Genomic DNA, 7,483 nt, shown 5'->3' on the forward strand with positions numbered 1-7,483 from the left:
GGAAAAGTACTAGGATTAGTTATGTTTGGCCCATAATTTTAGTCAAAACCGACATCACAAGACCGTAAACACAAATTTCAACTTAAAACGACAATATTTAAGTTCATAAAATAAACATTATAACAGCTCATGAAAAAAGATATACGTACACACATAAAAAGATCATAAAGAATGTGCAGACCGCAATCATCCTTCACGTAGTATTCAAGAATCTTAATCTACTTCAACAAACAATTTCCACATACTCATCCCACAGTTACAATATGACACTAATTACACCCGACCAACTGCTTACCCGACCATTACCTTTGAAGCTCATGTAAAATCTTTGCTCGATTGTACAAGCAATAATATGGACAACATGAGCATATATTTAAAACTCGAAAAATCATTCATCAATCACCACTTAAAAAAGCTCCTCTGAGTTAAACTTGTTCCAAGCCTCCTATTATTCAAAATCAAAATTATGAAGATTAGCTTCTTGATATATATATATATATATAATAAAAGAAAGAAAAATTGCGCAAACGGTGCGCGCGATTTGATGTTATTACAAATATGGTCCTCAGATTTCAAAAATAGCGAGCTTAGTCCAAACATTTGCGAAAGGGTTGCACGTTTAGCCCTCACCGTAATCCCAATTAGTTTTTAACTGAAAAGTTGTGCTATTCTTGTGAGGGTAATCGTCTTTTCAAAATCGGACTCCTAGTAAAATACTTTTACAAACTCATGATTCCTCGCTTCGATTTCATCACCTTCGATTATGCACTGACTGAAGGCAATGAAGTTGACTTTAGGAGTTTGGAGTTTGAAAGATTATTTTATTAGCCTTCCAAATTGAAAAGATACAAGTACCCTCACTTGAATGGCACATGACATCAAATTTCCGTTAACTAACCGAGTCTAACAGTGGGGACTAAACATGCAACCTCTTACAAATGTTTGGACTAAATTTGCTGCTTTAAATATCTAGAGACCAAATATGCAAGATATGGTCCCATTTGTGCAATTTTCTCTATAAGGAATGTATGTATATAGTACCTTAAGCAGGTCAAACACTTTTTCAGCAACATATTTCTGTTGAAGATTTGCTCCTTTCTGTTGCACCTTGTCGGGATGAATGCACAGAGTTGCCTTTCTATAAGCCTTTTTGACATTCGCACCGGTTATTAAATCAGTCAATGAAACAGGCTGCCAACCACATCCCGGCCACAAAACCTAATAACAAATCAATAGAGTTGTTTCACACATTCACTTCTAGTTAAAATTTAAATAACAACGTATCATCATAAACAAAGAAGGTAAAAGAAAACAGAACAAAGTAGGGTTTGACTAAACATAACCCTTCTTTTGTTTTGTGTTATATTTATATTTATTATTATTATTTATGTTTTCTATTTTCAATTTTGTTGTGCAAATAAAAAATGTTTACAGGGAAACCTTGTCAGCTTTTTTACATACATTATACATGTGGCAAGAAAGTTAAGAATAATAAAGATTCTTACATTGAAAAAAATATATGTTTCATGAACAAAACTGGGATTATGTAATGAAACTACTTAAAAACAAGATGGTAAAAATGTCTGGAGTACATCACAATCCTCAAATATTAAATATATAAGATACATGTTTGGGACGAAATTATATACTAATTACCATGAAATAAAATAACAAATTGATTCCACATGTAATGTAAAAAACTAAAAAACGTAAGAATGTTAAAAAAAAAACTTTTTTTAAGGAATTTTGGAAACCCTTAACGTGTTTTAAATAAATTTGAAAATTTGTTACCTAAAAATTTTATAGATAATTAACACAAGAAAGAACAATAATAAAAGACATACATATTGTAATGTTGAAAGAAGTGCACGCAAATTTCCTTCTTTACCGGCAGCCCAACGCTTGATTTCAACATCTAGGGTTTCAGAAATCCTCTGTGATGAAAACAAAAGATATGATATATTGTCATATGCAATATTATGATGCACAAAAGAATGAGATACAATGCAATAACTATACTTACATGTCTTTCTTCTTGTTCTCTCTGAGTTTGGAGATCACGATTATTCTTTTCTGCCACTGCTTTAGCCTATGCAAGAAAGCGCGTATAATCAAAACTAAAACTGACGCATGAAAACAATTTTATTTAAAACAAAAAAGCACTCAAAAATCACTTACCGCACGCTCCTGAGTGCGTTGTTGTCTTTGAAGCCTAGCTCTTCGTCGTTCCTCAGTTTCACCTTCAACATCTTGGAACTCTCCAGCGGATGAAGGAGCAGCTTTTAATATAAAACCAATAATTAGTGAATAAAAAGAGATTATATATTAAAGCTACTCTAGATAAATGTATACCTCCAAATATGGAGCTAAGGTCATCAACAATATTGGTGGTAGAAGATGCTTTCCTCATATTTGAGGATGCTCCAGTAGAGGAGGTCCTCTGAGACCCTTCTGGGCCCCGTCTGTTCTGGAATAGTGGATCGGGTGCAGAGTCCTTCATTACAAACATAAAAATTTTAATTTAGCTGGGCCTGTAATACTACACACACACACACACACACACACATATAGGGTATGGATACTTTGAGAACTCGAAATAACTCCATTTAACAATATTTTTTAGATTTTTTTCATATGTATTATAAATTACATAAACAGAAAAATATACATATGTGGATCGGTTTCATACATAGATTTAACAAATACGTAAACATTTTTTGTTACACTTACGGAAATTAAACTATTCAAAGATACATGAAAATGTTCATTACATTTATTTTAAAAGTCGAACCACGTAAATAAATTGTTCACATGTTATTATTATTATTTTTTTTTCATTTTTAAACGTCCACCCATATATTTTGGGAAACTTTTACTTCTTACATACAAATGTCAATGTTATGTATATTAAAAACCATTATTAAACTAAATCATCCACACACACACACACACACACACACACACATATATATATATATTCATTTTTAAACGATTGCCTACACGAGTGTAGGTAATTTGAAATGTGATAACCTGCACATGTGTAGGTTCTCTAAAACGAATTGTTTACATTTTTAGAATGTCAAAAAGGAAGAATAAACATTGCATTTTAACCATTTTTTTTATATACTAAATATTTTAACATTGGAAAAATAGTGATTTATTTTGTTCTTCCTTTTCTCTTCTCTTCTCGCAACAAAACTGTGTTCTAATTAAATCACTCCACTATATATATATATATATGCGGGTGTATGTATATAGATATATATAACAACATATACTACTCACAGAAGTTGATCTGGGTCTTGGGGCACTGCTTGGTCGGGAACTGAAAAACGATTCAAGGTCATTATCATTCTTTTGCTGATTAACCTTGGCGGCAGCGGCGGCTGGCAGCAACGGCGGCAGCGGCGGCGGCAGCCGCTCTCTCTCGAGCCTCAGCAGCCACCCGGTCAACAGCAGCCCGTTCCGCTCTGCGCCTTGCATCCGCTTCAGCTCTTGCAACAGCAGCTTTCTCACGGGCCGCTTTCTCGCGGGCCTCTGCAGCAGCCTTTTCACTAGCTTCTGCTGAAGCCCGTTCCCGGGCCTCTCTAGCAGCCCGTTCCGCTCTTTCTTTTGCATCAATAGCTGCCCTCTCACGGGCCTCTGCTTGGGCCCTTTGGACCGCAGCCCGTTCAGCCTTTAATCGGGCCTCGGCAGATGCTTTATCACGGGCCTCCGCTGCTGCTCTTTCACGGGCTTCCCGTGTAGCCCTCTCCACTGCTTGTCTTTCTCTCTCTCTTTCAAGTCTAGCTTTCTCTCTCTCTTCTTCCTCTGTGGACATTTCATCCTTTTGTGGTTTCATAGATTCTTTGTTTCTAGAAGCTTTTAGGTTTTCTCTTTCCCTTAGTTCCTTTGCATGCCTAAATTTAGCCTCGGCCCGATCCATAGCGTCCTTCATTGCAGCAGTAGCTGAGTTTGAATCAATCTCTTCACCATTATCATGGGTCCCACTTGCAAAATTCTCAAACTCGTCTAATGTTGAAGCCATAGGACTCTTGGCTTGCGATTGAAAAGGGTTAAAAGTTTGAGAAAAGTTGGTATAATTTGGAGAATCATTGTCAGGTATTCTGGTATTTGAAGCAAAATAACTTCTTTCGGGTTTTGAAGAACGTGCTGGTAATGGCGGGGGTGGTCTTGAAGGGGGTGGGGCCCGGGTGGGTTGTGTGAACAGAGGTATTTCAGACACAGTGAGCCATATATCATGTTCTTCTGATGAAGGAGGCATGTCTGCTTGTGAATTTGACTCGGTATATGAAGATGGAGATGTAGCTCGGTTGACAGGTGGCATGTCGAAGACGGGTTGGTGAGAATCTTGAAAATTTTCTACATGAACCTTCTGTATTGGCTCTCTACGAGGTGAGCTTTTTGATCTGCTCATATTTGATCCTTCTTTATAAGGGCTTTGATCCTTCTTTTTGTTATTATTCTCACTTGAGAATGCGGGTGCAGGCTTACCAAATTCATGAAGGGGGTCTAAGTCATCAAACATGCTGGTCTTTACTGATGATCTTCCAGCATTTGTGCTTTGAGATTTACTAACCTTGGGAATTGATTTGGACCCCAGAACCCCAAATGGGTCATCTATTGGGTTAGAAGTTGCCTTTGTGTTGGTAGTTGACACTGGCACCGACTCTGAATCCGATCTGTGAGAAAAGAACATGTTATTTGCTACACATGTTATCTTAAATACAATGTTTTATACATATTAAAGTTTGATTTTCACCAAATTGTTACATGAATGTTTGAACACAATTATGCATTATAAAGTCGGGCTGGTATTATTATCCACTTTGCCAAAATCCAGAGTCAAAATATCTATGTGCTTAAAATGTTAGCAGTCTTCCACATTTATTCAAGTTAACACAACTGACGACTAATGAATCTGGTTTTCTAGAATTAATTCACATACTCATGCAAATGAGCCTATGCAGTTAATGCGGAAAAATATTGGATATCGGTCAAGGGCCGATATTTGAGATATCGGTAATTTTGATATCATGCAGAATTCATATATATATAGCCATTTAACACTTACAATTCAGTATTCTCTCCAACCATGAACAAATTAACCTTTTGAAACTTACAAAACACTAACAATTGTAGCAAGTAGGAACAAATTAAGACTTAAAACAATAACATTAAACACACAAAATAGAGAAATCGGAAATATTGGTGAAATATTATTCTGACTATATTTCACATGGGGACCGATATTTACTACATAGAAATGAACGCAGCTTATTAGTTTCATTTAAATTCTCGATCCATATCATATGAAGAGCTAGCTAGGGTTATACTGAAAATAAGCAAAGTGCAGTACCTTTTAGTGGATCCAAAGCCAGAGAGCAAATCATCAAACCCCATTGGAGTCCTATCAACCGGCTTCGTTTGACCCAGCAGATCATCAAACTGATTACCCCGTTTAAAAATATTATTATCTTCAAACCTCAATGGAGCAGACGAATACTTGGATTTGCTGCTCTTCATCCCCGGCACTCCCTCAAATATATCATCACTATCGTCATCATCATAAACCGGCTTATCATAAACAGGCCCCGGCTTAGCTGTACCTTCATTATTATTGGTAAAAATGGAATCGTAATCGATATCGGAGGTCAAGGGTGTTGACCTATCTCCGGATCTGGGTCGGATCATCGGAGCGGATTTGCCTTGTGGCTTGTAACCGAAATCCCTAGCTAAAAGGCCGAAATCGTCCATTTGGTTGACAAGATCTGATATCAACGCTGTGGATCTTGAATCGGTGGTGAAGGAAGTAAGTTTGTTTATTGATGATGTGTTGTGTGTAGAGAGTGGAGATTGAATGAATCAATTCCGATTGAGGACGACGGAAAGGTGTTGGTCTGATGACAGCCGTAAGAGTTTTATTCAATGCCGTCCGCAATTTTCTTTCTTTCTTTCTTTCTTTCTTTTTTATTATTAATACAGTCGGGTCAACTCGAGGTTAGTCACCCGAAACGAAACCCCGACGCCTCGGATTAATATAGTCGGGTTACAACAGAATAGATATAAAATAAAATTCATGATAAACAAAATCAAAATCTTAAAATTCAATCTTCGAACTTCAAACCGTAATCTTGTAATGTTTTCTTCTTCTATCGAATGCACATAAACAAAAAAGTTCATGAAAATTCCAATGGTAAACTGAAATGATCTTAAAGAAAATTTAAGAAAGTGTCTTTCTCCAGTTGAGTTATTGTTTTTGAAACTTCTCCTTTTTCCGGATTACTTTCTATTTGAAGCCAATATTGGGTGTAATTTAGGCATTCAATAGTTTTGTCACCAAAAGAACTCCTATATGAATCCAACACCCTCCCACTTGTGCTAATCACTGATTCAGATGCGACCGTTGAGATGGGAATAACTAACATATCTTTATCCATACGAGATAAAATTAGAAATCTTGGGCTAGTTACCTTCCACCAAGTTAGTATATCAAAACTAACATTAGGATCAAAAGCTTAAACACTTTCACTCAAATACTTATCCAATTCACTAACTGAGGAATTAGATGTTTCACTTATTTCTCGACGTGTCTCCAAAATCATGACTTGTTGTAGTACTTGTAGAATTAGTTGATATTGAACATGTAGTTGATGGTATTGTTGGAGCGTGAGTTCGCACATAATCTTCGTATAACTCTTGCATTCCATTCTTTGCGCATGCTTTCTTTAATTCAAAATATGCCTTTTGTTCCATTCCATAGTGATCTTCTAATACAATATACAAAAGCATTCTTGTTCCTTGGATCAAGTAAGAAAGTAAAATATAACACCAGCTCATACTATCAATATCTCTAAAGCACCCATCAAATTTGGGCTTCATCACCTTAGCAATATCATATAAATGTTGATCCTTGGCCGGTTCTTTAACAATATCACATTGAACGTGTCCCCTTAAAACCTTACTGTAAGTCCCTAAAATGGATCAGTAACAAGATTGTCACGAACTCTAAGGGTGCGGAATCCCCTTAGTCTTCATTTACAAGTGTAATTAAGTATACAACGAGAAGAAACAAGTTATTAAGGTAAAAACTTCTTGTATTGAATAACATCTTTGTGTTAACACATAAGCAGAACGAATGACTAGAGGCGAAGAACGAACAACAACTAAAACCCTTGGCCGAAGTTATCTTTATATAACAGACAACTTCGCCTGTTACGGACCTGGAGAAGTTGGCTAACTTCGTTCAAACTTAACTTCACCCTAGCATTAACATATTCAAAACACAAACGTAAACAACTGTAACACAGTGTATCAAGTATAGACTCGATTACAAACATAACCAATGAACTACTGGAACCAACAGGCTCCCCCTTGGTAGTAGCTTCATTTGTTTCTTGCTTGTTTTTAGTCTACATAAAAAAATCATCAATAATCTTCACCAAAAAGCTTCCTGCATGCACTCCATGTCTCACACAAACTG

The 7,483-nt window shown here is 36.3% G+C and overlaps 1 pseudogene across 1 annotated transcript; it reads right to left on the reverse strand.

Annotated features, from left to right (window-relative positions):
• Positions 1-302: 302 nt before the first annotated feature.
• LOC143569280 (auxilin-related protein 1-like) lies at positions 303-4,664 on the reverse strand (annotated as a pseudogene). The gene is made up of 7 exons (XR_013141709.1): positions 3,286-4,664; positions 2,353-2,494; positions 2,179-2,279; positions 2,024-2,089; positions 1,845-1,934; positions 1,042-1,218; positions 303-445 (listed from the first exon to the last, which is right to left on the reverse strand). The product of XR_013141709.1 is annotated as an auxilin-related protein 1-like (transcript).
• Between the last annotated feature and the right edge of the window lie 2,819 nt (positions 4,665-7,483).

The sequence above is a fragment of the Bidens hawaiensis genome, unplaced genomic scaffold, assembly GCF_021521415.1.
Source record: "Bidens hawaiensis isolate Kalapana, Puna unplaced genomic scaffold, B.hawaiensis_p1.1 tig00024443_1, whole genome shotgun sequence".
NCBI classification, from domain to species: domain Eukaryota; kingdom Viridiplantae; phylum Streptophyta; class Magnoliopsida; order Asterales; family Asteraceae; genus Bidens; species Bidens hawaiensis.